The 14,057-nt window shown below is 42.8% G+C and overlaps 2 long non-coding RNA genes across 2 annotated transcripts in view; both read right to left on the bottom strand.

Moving 5' to 3' along the window:
* The window catches only part of LOC311241787, a 42,850-nt gene extending 42,669 nt beyond the window's left edge, over positions 1–181 (bottom strand). The window contains exon 1 of the long non-coding RNA XR_014620575.1: positions 16–181. This is a non-coding gene — a long non-coding RNA (uncharacterized lncRNA). The remainder of the gene's footprint in view (positions 1–15) is intronic.
* Positions 1–14,057, bottom strand: part of LOC311241788 — a 587,847-nt gene that overhangs the window by 467,803 nt on the left and 105,987 nt on the right. The window lies entirely within an intron of this gene.

The following is a 14,057-nucleotide window of genomic DNA, read 5'->3' as shown; positions in this document are numbered from 1 at the left end:
CATAATTGTACTTACAGATGGTGTCCACAGTCTGATCTGTCTTCAGAAGCAGGTTTTGATCCAGATGGTTTCCAGTAGAAAGTCTTGGTCCAGTAGACAATGTGTTCTGCCACAGAAAGGCGTTCAAGTCAACCAGCAGACTATCCCGTCTTTATGGTTGAATGAGTACTTCAGTCTGGAAAACAGCCCTGTTCTTATACCAGAGAGACAAGAGTTGAGCATTTAGCTGCTTGGAACTGATTGGCCAATCAGAACAACAATAGACACCTCCTCCATCAAACTGATATTTCCCCTCTGATCATCTTGGAAGACATCACTTTGTACAATCACTATGTATCTGTACAGTATCTGCACTTGCATATTTTTTTATTTTATTGTACTTTAATTATTTAAATCCCCTCTCTCTTAAAACATACTGGGTTATCACTTAACTCAATTCGTTTTTTTAAATATTGAAAATAGAATGAAGTTGCCATATTTCAGGTTCCAAATCAGACATAATCCTCAGTGGGACTTTTAATTATGTGTCTTTATGAATGTATTGATTTTATTTATTCCATGGTATTTGTTAAACATTGAGTCTCAGAATAAAATGAAATCAAAGAGAGTAGTGCTCAAGTTTAACAGGGGAAACAAGAATCAACATTGTATTATTGACCATCAGCTGGTGACTGAAACTGTGATTCTTGGATTATGCCACCAGATTACAAAAACAATTGTCAGGTCAGGATATTGTTTTACAGATGTGATTTCAAGATTTGCAAAACATAAAATGTTGACATGGCGTATTTTATATTGGTTAACCCCCTGAGGTCTAGAGTGTCTAGCTCCACCTTCTCAGAATATTCTCTTTTTTTTTGTTACATAATGTAAAATTACAGATTCATACCTTCAAAATAAGCCATCAATTGTCAAATTTGAGATGATAGTTTTCAATCAATGTCCTATCAAACATTCTGGTACAGTCATTACCAATTTGCAGCAGGAGCCTCTGAAGAGAATTCAGTGAATTCAGCTAATGATAAGGGAACTACACTCCTTCCCAGAATGCAATGTGATGTCAATGTCAATGACTAATTCACACCATGAAACAAAGGCCCAGCAGGGAACAATTACGGCTGAATCTCCCGTTGAGTCTCCCGTTGGTACATCAGCTCCTCCAGGAGCTCAGACTGGGAAAAAAGTGCCCCCTATCGTCTATCCCTGTGTAACTGCAGGTCAGTCGCTTAGACTGACCTGGGATCTGTAGATATGTAGAGGCGGAGCCAGCTGGTTCCTTGTGCTGGCAAGAAGTCTGATCAACATGGAAGTCATCGCGGGACGGGAATCAGCCTGGAATATATATTCACAGCAGCCAATACTCAATCAATAAGCGTGATCGATATTTGGAATGGCGATCAGGAATTGGAATGATCTTTTTGGAGAACATCTGATCTGAGGTAAGGAATCTATTTTACCAGTCTTGGGATAATCAGAGTTGTATTCGCCGAGATTTCAGCGTTTGCCCTATGTGTGATGTGTCTGTGATCGCTGATGAGGAAATAAGATAATCGATTTTTCAGCTTGCGTCTCTAGCGTGCATACGTACACATATATTATCGATAATCTAGCGTTTATTTGAAAACAATTCATGAATAGGCCGAAAAATGACAACGTTTTAGTGTATTCTAGAATATTCCAGTAAATGTCTTTTATCATGGAACATTTATATTTTCCTTGAAAACGAGGGCTTTTCAAAATGCTATAAAACGAAAATGAACCGATAAAAGCTATTTGCATACAGAGACACTCCTCGCAGGCTCATTATTATACGAGAGCCGTGGGTCTGCATTGTATATGAGCGGATCCCCCGGCCGTATTCCCAACCCTTCTTCCCCAGAGCCCCACGATTCCTTGGAGACATGAATGATATGATAAAGGCTACTGGTCCATCAGCGAGGAGATAGCCCACAGCGGATAGCCATTTGAGAATAGGCTATTATTTATGGGCAAACGAGGGCCTATAGCCTATACATATTATTTAATGTTTTCATAAGCGTAAAGATACAAGGACAACAGTTAGATTAACAATCAAGTTTGTTTACTGTATGCAGGCTTCGCAGGGCTCCTGTGTCTGTGCCATGCATTATATGCACAAGTTACTGTTCCATAATAGGCTATGCTATTATATATAATTTATATAGGCTACCTAATACCAACATCAAAATAGATTGTATGCCTCTACAAATCATATTATACCAGGTAGCCAATCGAAAAAAGGCATTCATATTCCAGCATAAGCATTGTTATTATGACACAAACGCCAAACAGGTTAACGGTCTTTATTAGTATTTTGCGCTGCCCAGTGCCCAGGCAACAATGGTCTTTAGGGAGTCGTTGATATCCAACATCACCGTGTACAAGTCCGTCAGCCTGTCGCATATTTCTCCCATAACACGCGTTGTGTCTTCTTGGTTCGACAGTGCGTTAAATTAGTTGGTTTTAGACCTCTGTGAACAATCTCGCTCGTGAAGTTTCTCAGAGTTCGCTCGGCTTGGTCCATTTTTCCACATCCCATGGGTGTGTTTCATTACCATATATGGATAATCATGCACGAGCATAGACGGTAAGAACAATGGTATTTATGTCGGTTGATAAATCCCGATTTTTCTGTGCGTAGAGACATTCTAAATTCCTTGTGTAGGAACGTAAATAGAACACTTTCTACGCATTATTGATAAATGAGGGCCCAGGTTCATAATTCCAAGCCGCCGTCACTTTGCAGAAGAGTGTTTACAAGCCAAGTATGATGAGATCGCCTTACTCCTTCATACTCTGATGCACGGCACATAAGTTTCACCACGGACATATGGACCTGTGATGTTAACCCTGTCAGCATGCTAGGTCTGACGGCGCAGTGGCTGGACAAAGATTTCAAACTGTACAGAGTGGTGTTGCATTCTCACAAACTACCAGGTTCACACACTGCCGATATGATCCGTTTGGCTTTTGTAGCTAATGGAACATAACGAAATAGATGGTCCATGTTAGGGGTGTACGGTATAAATGGTATGAATTTGCGCCCTGCGTTGAGACAATAGTATCTAGCTGCAGCCCAGCAGGTAGACCATGCTGGGAGAACTAGTATCTAGCTGCAGCCCTGCAGAACATACTGGGAGAGAGATAGTGCTATTTCTTGATGTTTCCTTTTTTTAAGTAAGTAAAGAGGCCTATGTTCATATCGGTGAGCACAATTTGTAAGACAAATATACAGTAGTTTCATAATAAAAATATATATATATATATTACCAAAAAAAAATATTTAAAAAAAAATGTTTCCACAAATATCGGTATCGGCCGATTGTGTTAGTTGAACAATCGGTATCGGTATCTGTGGCAAATTTTCATATCAGTGCATCCCTAGTTGTGAAGCACTTTGAACTGCAACCTCTGTATGAAAAGTGCTATACAAATAAAGTTATTATTTATTATTATTATTATACACAGTCACACACATATCTTTCAATAAATGTTATGTTTATTTTATTTTTTATTTTTCTCCCATCCCAATGTTAGTCGTTATGCCAATTCCCAATCCCCTTCCTGGTTGCTGCGCACTCTACCCCCTACAGTCGGTCTGGGAGAGTGGAGGCTATCACATGCTTCCTCCGACACATGTGTAGCCAATCAACCGCTTCTTTTCACCTGGCAGCGCGGACTCTCACTGAGAGGGTGTAACGTGTGGAAGGATCACACTACCCCCCTTAGATCCTTTCCTCGCTGAGCAGGCGCCCCGACCGAATTGTAGGAGCAGGGCTGTACGCTAAGCTTTTTCACTAGGGGCACACTTGCCCCTAAATGAGAAATTTAGGGGCAAAGAATATTTTTTAGGGGCACATTTTTAAATAACTATTTTACCATTATAGTAGGGCTGGGCGATATGGCCTCTAAATATATCGCAATATTTTGACATTTCCTCTAAAGCACTTAAAAATGCTTGATTGAACCCTTTGATGCATACAGTCACGCCAATATGATGATTATAATAAGTCCCTGCAACATATGTTTGCATTATTAAACCATGAAGATGCTTTAAAAAATTATTTAATGAAAATGTACTAAGAGTAGTCTACTGACACACTAATAAAAAAAATTATTTACATCTAAGACAATTTATATAAAAACTCTTGGGTGCCTTTTACACAGTACTGTGTTTTCTATCCACTTTAGCCAAACACACACACACACACATATATATATATTAGTGCTGTCAAACGATTAAAATATTTAACTCGATTAATCGCATGATTGTCCATAGTTAACTCGCGATTAATCGCAAATTAATCGCATTTTTTATTTTAATTTTTTTTTTTACCTTAAACAGATCTTTTTCAAGTTCCAAGTTTTAATACTCTTATCAACATGCGAGTCAACAAATGCTTGCTTTGTGCAGCCATTTAACACAAAAGGATGACCCTCATGCATTGCAAATTTGCATCAAATTCAAAAGAGTGATGCACAAAATAACTTAAAAGAAAATAATAATTTAAAACAATGAATAAAGTGTGCATGAAATAATAGGGGAAAGAAAACGTTAGGAACTTGTTACATTTACACACACAAGGGCTGATTAATCACACACCCCCCTCTCTCCCTCACACACACTCTCCCAGCTCTTTTTCTCTTTTGCCCCTTCCTCATCTCTCTCACCCCCCTCTCTCTATATCTCACACACACACACACACACACACACACACACACACACACACACACTTCAGAAACAAACATAGTATCAATGAGAGCATCAATAATACACCTGAGTGAAGTCTAGTTAAAAAAAAAAAAAAAAAAATTTAGTTAATCTTGAGTTAAAAAAATTAGTGACATTAATAGAATCGGGAGTTAACGCGATATTAACACGATATATTTGACAGCCTTAATATATATATATATATATATACACACACTACTGTGAGAAAATAATAATCACACAGACTTAATGATTTTAGAATATTTCAGATAATGAAATTAAATGTTTATATCATCAACTATCCAGTTAGTATTTATACTGTGTGTAACATTTGGCTACTTTAAATCATTGAATGTAGAGAGAGAGAGAGAGAGGAGAGAGAGAGAGAGAGAGAGAGAGAGAGAGAGAGCCCCCCTTCGGGTTTTGATCGTCTAAGCTGCCGTAGGTGATGACGTCACACTCGAATGTAAACAGGAAGAGATGGAGACACACGGAGATGGGAATTGAATGATATACAGAAACGAATAACCAATAAATATGAAGTTATGTTTAAACTTCTGTTGTCAAGCGTTGTCAATATAACCCACCCCCTTTCCTCACGAATGGAACTAGTCTTGTGGAGTCCGCTTTGACCGTTTTCCAGGGTTAGCAGAGATCGCTAGTTAGCTTAGCATAATCCTAATGGAGACCTTGGTTAGAAGCTACCGTTAGCTCATTGCTCGTGTCAATTAAATTGCATGTTATTAAAGGTCCGCGCTGGTCTGTCTAATGAAATTACAACCGCAACATTATATTGCACTGTACAGCCCTGGTTGTAGGCTAATGTTTTACTACAATTTGTATGGATTAATTTAGGAGTGAAATGCGAATGAAGGGTTGAAATCACCACTCGCAAGCTTGCCCCAGATATTATTTTAAACTCGCACGGACCAAATTAGGGGGCAATTTGCGATCATATCATCGCAGTGTACAGGCCTGAGGAGTCGCCGTTTACAACGACCAGGACCCACCCACCGGCTTTCCCACCCTCTAACACTCCCAATTGTGTTAGTACGACGGCTGGCCAAGCCGGAAGCAACGCCGAGAGCTGGGCTTGATAACAGTATCTCCTGCGTTGGTGGCGAGTGCCTTACCCACTGCGCCACCCAGCCGCCCCAATGTTATGTTTATTAAAGAAATATGTTTATTTAACAAATTAACTAAAAAAGGTACACATCTATATATTAGTGCTGTCAATAGATTAAAAATAATTAACTAATTAATATCACAATTTTCTATAATTAATCTAGATTAAAAATAGCATTTTTCTACTTAAGACGGAAGCTTGTAAGAGATATTTACTTGAGTAAAATCATGAAATTAATGTAAAATCAACACAAAGAAAGTATCAAAGACTATTTTAATAGCTTTCTTTGAATACAGTTTCTCTCGCAAAAAAAAGAACAAGCAAATATACTGCTGAAAGTTCAGAACATTGAAGATTTTTCACTCCATAGATTAATCTAGATTATATTATTTTAATGCTTTAAATTATTTTAATTAATCTCAAGTTAAAGCATTAATTTTGACAGCCCTAATATATTTAAATACAAAATAAATAAAGGTATTGTATTTTACAAAATAACAAGTATAAAACAAGGGTAAACAAACCACTCTAGCAGCAATTAACTATGCTGCTGATCAAAAAATAGGAAGGACTACTTAAAAAAGTGGAGAAGGACCTAGATAGATGGATGCAGCTACCTCTCTCGCTAATCGGAAGTGTGAACTGCATTAAGATGAACGTCCTTCCTAAATGTCTCTACCTTTTTCAAACGTTATGCATCTATACATAAGAACTTTTTCAAGAAATTACAAAGGATAATATCTGCATTCATATGGAGGAGGAAGGTCCCTAGAAGTCAAATTAAAACCCTATATAATTCCCCCCAGTGTGGTGGACTGAAACTCCCGGACTTCCAACGTTATTACTGGGCTGCACAGACAAGGGCTCTGTGGATTTGGCAGAATGAGTCGACTAATTCCCCTGCCTGGAGACAAATAGAACAATGCCATACGATGGACGTACCGCTGGCCGGAATTCCTTTTATCAGGAAGTACCACACCCTGAAGAATAAAATAAAACTCATTTATTAAACACACGGCACGAACATGGTTTGAGATTCAGACACATCTTGGTAGCTTTATTGCATTTCACAGGAATACTCCCTTCCACAACAATCCAGCTTTATCAGAATCACTTAGAGATGGCATCACCAAGAAGTGGTACACTCAGGGAATTAAAACTTTTGGGGACCTATATGATAAATAATAACTTCATTTTATATAGCGCCTTTCAAGGGACCCAAGGTCACTTTACATAGGGGGAGGGGAATAACAAAGTAACAGACAGTGGACAGACACAACATATATATATATATATACATATATATGATAACATACTTATGTCCTTTGAACAGTTACGTGGCACCTTCCACCTTCTAATTTCTTCAAATATCTACAGGTCAGACACTTCATAGGTACAGGTCAGGGAGGAAACTCCACTCTTCCAAAACCCCTCCTCATAGATGATATTCTAAAAGGAGTTATTCACACTAGAGGCATCCTATCATTAACATATAATAGATTTCTGACCTTTACAGAAATAATACCCCTAAACGCCAAGAACAAATGGGAGCGGGACCTGGACTGTACCTTTGAAGAAGATGAATGGGAATCACTATGTGAGTCCGCACTATCTTTTTCATATAACACTCGACATAAACGTATGCAATTTAACATTCTCCATAGAACCTATTTTACGCCGGAAAGACTTCACAGGATGAATGACGCTATCTCTGACCTTTGCCCTAGGTGCTCAACTGAAACAGGTAGCCTGCTCCACATGTTCTGGGAATGTAACAAACTGAGACCTTACTGGGGCTCAATTTGGGAGATTCTCAAAGAGATCACAGGGTTTGAGATCCCATGTACACCTAAATTAGAATTATTAGGAGACATGTCTGACATCTCTCCTGATAAGAGAAGCAAGGTGCGGATCATTAAATTGGCCATGATTGCTGGGAACAAGTGTATTGCCATGCTGTGGAAAAGTGCTGAATCCCCCCCCATGTCTATGTGGCTTAGTGAAATCTCTTCGTACATGGCATCAGAGAAAATAATGTTCAATCTTAAGAAAAAACCACATCTCTTTGATAAATGCTGGGCTGGGTTTAGGCAATACTTAGAAAAGATTACATAGTAGGTTGACGATGTAGGCTATTAATGATGCTCGCTTTTGTCTTTCTGATGGGTATATATTGCAATGAATGATACTGTAAATGTTATTATTTGCTCTTTGTAAATACACCTCCAATGTACAGCCCCACCCACCCAACCCCACCCCCAGGGAACAAAATTAACTTTTTGACTTACCAGCCCATTTGGCTGATAGATTTTAAAAACTACCAGCCAGGCAGATCTTTTACCAGCCAAAAATTATAAATAGCTTTTTAGTATATCGCCATGTGTTATTATTACTATATAATACTCTCATATGCTATTTTCAATTAATATCATAAACAACATAAGGAATATTAGCATAATTTTGAGTTGACTGAAGGAATGAGTCAGCGTTAATAGTTTTAAATGCAAATAATTTATTGAAACATAGAAGTGGGGTCGGGACACACACGCACACTGTTTCAACTCACCACCCTGCATCATATTGTAGTCTTGTAGTCTGTCTTCAAACGTCCACTCCTCTCGAAACGTTCTTTTTTGTCTGAGAAAGGCGCGGTGGGTTTTCTTTTTAGCGGCAGGCTTACTCCTTCCATATGGTTCCACTTCCACATATTTGTAATTGTAACCCATTTAATAATAATAATATTTACATTTATATATTTAATTACCGCATATATATATATATATAGGGCAACCAACCTTTTTACACTGCCATACACTGAGGCATCAGGGCATGTATAAACCCCTTCCTCTCCCAAACCGTTTCTACAATTGTTTTATGTTGCATGATGATCATGAATTAATTTATTATAATTTTTTTTATATTTGAATATCAACATTATCTGTCCATCCTCAGTAATCCTCAATTTACTATAATATACTCCTGACTTCATCGTCTTTCCAAACGCGCACACACACAGAGAAAAAGGGAGAGTGCCCCCCCCCCCCCCCCCCATTTCCCTTTCCCCAGTCCACACTTTCTGCTGTTCTCTATGGCTCTGCCTCTGGTCAGGATTAGCTTGCTAACGTAACGTTAATTTCGGGCGATGTGGGCATAAAGGAATGGTGACGATGCAAAGCATGTTAGAAAAAAAAAAACTTATTTCGGGTCGCAAAATAGGCGCACTGCTGTGTAGCCCTGCTCTGCTTAATGCCAGCAGAAGCACGGACTGGGCGGATATGACGCCGAGTTGCCACGGGATTTTCAAAATAAGAGTATCGATATGAACCGAACGTTGCTAGCTGCCGGAGCCATAGATATTATAGCTGGAGCTGCGCTTGGGGCGGAAATGAGACCCGCCACAGGATTTTCAAAATAAGAGTATCGATATGAACTATTTTGTTACCGGCCAGGTGGCGGGCAGACCTCTCATTGTTACTCGCCAAACCTTAAATCTGCCCGCCATTGGCGCTTGGCGGGTACTTATTTTGTTCCCTGCCCACCCCACCTACCGAACCTCCTCCAATGTACAGTTTCTACGTCAAATGTATATAACTCTTTTTCTGGACACTTTTTGTATCACAAACAGTACTGTATTTGCAAATCTGGTATGTCATAATTAAATGTATAGATGTAGCAGTACTGTCTATCTGTATGTCGTGTGTGTCATATGATGAATTGAAAATGGGGGACCCTGATGTAAACAAGACGAAAGTCTTTCTCTGGTCTGCATCCCCTTAACAATTGTATGTATTGAGCTGTACTGTACTGTACCCATTTTGCAATCTGTTAATAAACTTTTCAATCAATCAATCATCTTCTATTTACTGTGTTGTGTCATTTGTACTGTATGTAATTGTTTCTTGTTTGTGTATTTGTATTCGCTCTGGTGGCAAACCATGTTTCCCCTCTGGGATTAAGAATAAAACCAGACCATGAATCAGGCAGGAGGCAGTACTGGGTATCAGGCTCATTGACTGGAGGTCTCTGTGTGACACACATCAGATGCACAATCATTAGGTTTGGTGTTGTCAGATTATGACATATATAATCATGAAAATAATGGCAGATACATTCTATGGGTACATGTATAAATCATGTAGCCAGGTCCTGGGTTCTTGGCTCTCTCTCCCCCTCTCTCACTGTGGCACAGACAAGAGTATAAAGATCTTAATCAGACCATAAATACTCACACACACGATGGCCTAAAATACAAAAGGCACATTCATTTCCAAAGACGCAGAGTTGGAGCAATAGCTTTAACTCAATTAATTTGACACGAAATGCCACAAGTAACTAAATTATGACTTGACTAAGATTACCCCGAGATTAGGGGACGGGGCCAAGTAAAGTTTAAAGTACTAAACATAAGACACATATCAATAAATCCTCCCTTTCCAACACACACACACCAACACACACACACACACACACACACCAACACACAGCACACACACACCAACACACACGCAGACACACACACCAGCATGCACACACACACACACCAACACACACGCAGACACACACACCAGCATGCACACACACACACACCAACACACAGCACACACACACACACACCAACACACACGCAGACACACACACCAGCATGCACACACACACACACCAACACACACGCAGACACACACACCAGCATGCACACACACACACACCAACACACACGCAGACACACACACACCAATTATATGACGTGTCATGGGGAGGAGAGTGAAAAAGGGTTCGGGGGAGGAAGCCAGGACACACTTCTTCTGCTTTTTTGACTTGAGAGGAACACACCGACCGGCCGGTCGATACTGTGTGTTTAAATTACTAGAATTATTGCTTATTCCACTTTTTATATCGTATCTACTTTTATACCTTGTTCATTCATTTTTATATAATAAACTACCTCAAAAGTGTTTCATTCTTCACTTCTTTTTAAATCATTATTACCGATCGGGTTCTCAAAAAGGTTCCAGTCCCGACAGTGTGCAGTTGCTTGGTTTCACCTCATAGGCATCCCAAAATACTGTGTTACAAATTACACTAATATACTGTATATATTCTGTTTGGCAAAAAACTAAATTAAATTCCATAAACAATCAAAAATATTAAATGACCCATATTCACTTCAATAACAAATATGAAAATAAAACACATTATAATCACACAGTATCATTCTTAACATTCAAATAGGGCTTTAGTGTCCTTAGAACAACATGTAACTGTGTTTTGTTATTATAATAACAATCACACCAGCCAGACTCACCTTATATAGCTGAACTGGTGTGGATTAGCTAGAAGGCTACTAGGCCTACAGCCTTTCATTCCACATAGAACAACGTGTTGAAAAGAAACAGACACAAACATCTCCATACCTGTGTTCCACACATCAGATGCACATCACTGGGTTTGGTGTGAAGCAGCTTGGTTCCAGCTGATCAACAGAACAGAACTTGACTGCAGTCAGCTGGAGCTCTGGAGCTGAGAGGAGAGAGAGCTAACAGGAGCTAGTAGCTAGCTGTACAGGAGCTAGCATTAGCCTACTTTCTCCCAGACTAAACTAATACAAAGTGGGTTAGTGGTCTTGGATCCGAACACAATGTACACAGGATGAGTGGAATGTTTTGCGGAACATGTAGCAACAAGTAGATAACGTTTAAAACACGAATGACAACTTTTATAAGCGTTTATCAGGCGGAGCCTCAACTCACCTCGTAGAAATCCGGAAAGTGTGTATTTTTTTAGTAGGGTATATCTGCAGAGCCGCAAGCCCAACGTCTGGGCGGGGCTTCGTGGCTTGGACTAGGTTTGAGGCGGGTCTTCGTGGCTTGGATTGATTGATTGATTGAAAAGTGTATTAACAGATTGCAGAATGGGTACAGTACAGTACAGCTCAATACATACAATTGTTAAGGGGATGCAGACCAGAGAAAGACTTTCGTCTTGTTTACATCAGGGTCCCCCATTTTCAATTCATCATAACATAATATGACATACATGACATACAGATAGACAGTAATGCTACATGACATCTATACATTTATGACATATCAGATTTGCAAATACAGTACTGTTTGTGATACAAAAGTGTCCAGAAAAAGAGTGTATTGTAGTGCCCGGAGGAAAGAGGAATAAACGGAGGTAACGTAATGCTTGTTTAATGTACAAAGCCACGTCAGTAAACAAGAACACCAGCACATGAATCCCAGCACAGCCATGAATGAATAACAACCAGTGCAACCTAAATAGATGTCCCCTCTGGCGCCCGGTGCCAGATCATTAGTTCCCTCCCACTACACAACATAGTCAGAAGATGAACACGAACCAATACTGTAGTCACTACACCAGCCCCCCCAGTGTTCACCTCAATATACGAAATCCTCACGGTGAGGAGGGCGTATGGCCCGGCCCCTACGACTGTAGGTAACGTCAGGAGGTGCGGGAGGGGGTGTGACAGCGTCCGTCACATCCTCCTGCCGAGCAGGATGGGGGTCAGTGACCAGACGCTCACGAGCGGCGGGGGGTCCGAGGGGTCGCAGGGGGGAATGGCCCCGGCGTGGCAGGGGAGGCAGGACCGGGGGCCGGCCCCTGCGCGGCGGCAGGGCCAAGTCCAGGGGCAGTTCAAGGTCCAAGTGTGCCGGCTTGAGGCGATCCACGGAAACACACTCAGGCCTACCCCCCACGTCGACCACAAAGTTCTTGGCCCCGGCCTCGATGACGCGGAAGGGTCCGTCGTAAGGAGGGCGTAGCGGAGTCCTGTGGCCATCGTGACGGATGAACACGAACCTCGCCGAGTGCAGCTCCGGGGGCACCCTCGACGTAGGGACCCCATGCTGCGTAGTCGGGACCGGGACGAAAGTCCTGGCGCTGTCCAGCAGCGAGGCGCGCTGAGCAGCGGCAGACCAGGGCTCTGTCGACCTGGGAATAAAGTCACCGGGGACCCGTAGCGGTTGTCCAAAAACCAGCTCGGCCGACGACGACTGGAGGTCCTCCTTTGGCGCCGTCCTGAGCCCCAGCATGACCCACGGGAGCTTGTCCAGCCAGTCGCCGTCCGTGAGGCTGGCTCGAAGGGCGGCCTTCATGGAGCGATGAAAACGCTCGCAGAGCCCATTTGCCTGCGGATGGTAGGCGGTCGTACGGTGGAGCTTGACCCCCAGACTCTCCGCCACCGCCGCCCACAGTTCCGAAGTGAACTGTGAGCCACGGTCAGAGGAGAGATCAGCCGGGGTGCCGTAGCGGGAGACCCACACCGAGATGAATGCCCGGGCCAGGTCGGGGGCCGTCGTTGAGGAGAGCGGGACCGCCTCCGGCCAGCGAGTCGTCCTGTCCACCATGGTGAAAAGGTAGTTGTATCCGTGCGAGGGGGGCAGCGGTCCCACCAGGTCCACGTTGACATGGTCGAACCGCCGCTCGGGCACAGAGAACTGTTCCAGGGGGGCCTTGATGTGCCGATGCACCTTGGCGCGCTGGCAGGCGGTGCACGTGTCGACCCAGGCTCTCACATCCCTCTTGAGCCCCTGCCACACAAATTTCTCCGACACCAGTCGCGAGGACGGCTTCCTGCCAGGGTGAGACAAGCTGTGTATGGCCTCGAAGACAGGGCGCCTCCAGTTGGCGGGGACCACCGGCCGTGGATGACCCATGGAGACGTCGCACAAGAGCGTAGCCCCCGCGTCACCGAACACCACCTCCTCCAGGCGCAGTCCAGTGTCCGACGACTTGAGAGCTTGGACGGCAGGATCGGCGGCCTGGTCCGCAGCCATGCTGACGTAGTCCAAACCCAGCTGCACCGCACCGACCACCGCTCTGGAGAGACAATCTGCCACCTGGTTGGACTTCCCAGCAACGTGCTGGATGTCCGTGGTGAACTCGGACACGTAGGCGAGCTGGCGCTGCTGGCGGTCGGACCACGGCTCCGCCGCCTTGGACATGGCGTGCGTGAGCGGCTTATGGTCCACGTAGGCCGTAAACTCGGGTCCCTCCAGCAAGAAACGGAAGTGCCTGACAGCAAGCCACAGCCCGAGGAGCTCCCTGTCGAACGTGCTGTACCTCTGTTCCCTGGGCGACAGCTGGCGGCTGAAGAAGGCAAGCGGCTGCCAGGCGTCCCCAACCCACTGCTCGTACACCGCTCCCACAGCAAAATCAGAGGCGTCCGTGGTGAGAGCG

Source organism: Notolepis coatsorum, assembly GCF_963971535.1.
Source record: "Notolepis coatsorum genome assembly, chromosome: 15".
Taxonomy (NCBI): domain Eukaryota; kingdom Metazoa; phylum Chordata; class Actinopteri; order Aulopiformes; family Paralepididae; genus Notolepis; species Notolepis coatsorum.
This window is presented reverse-complemented; position numbering and strand designations above follow the sequence as displayed.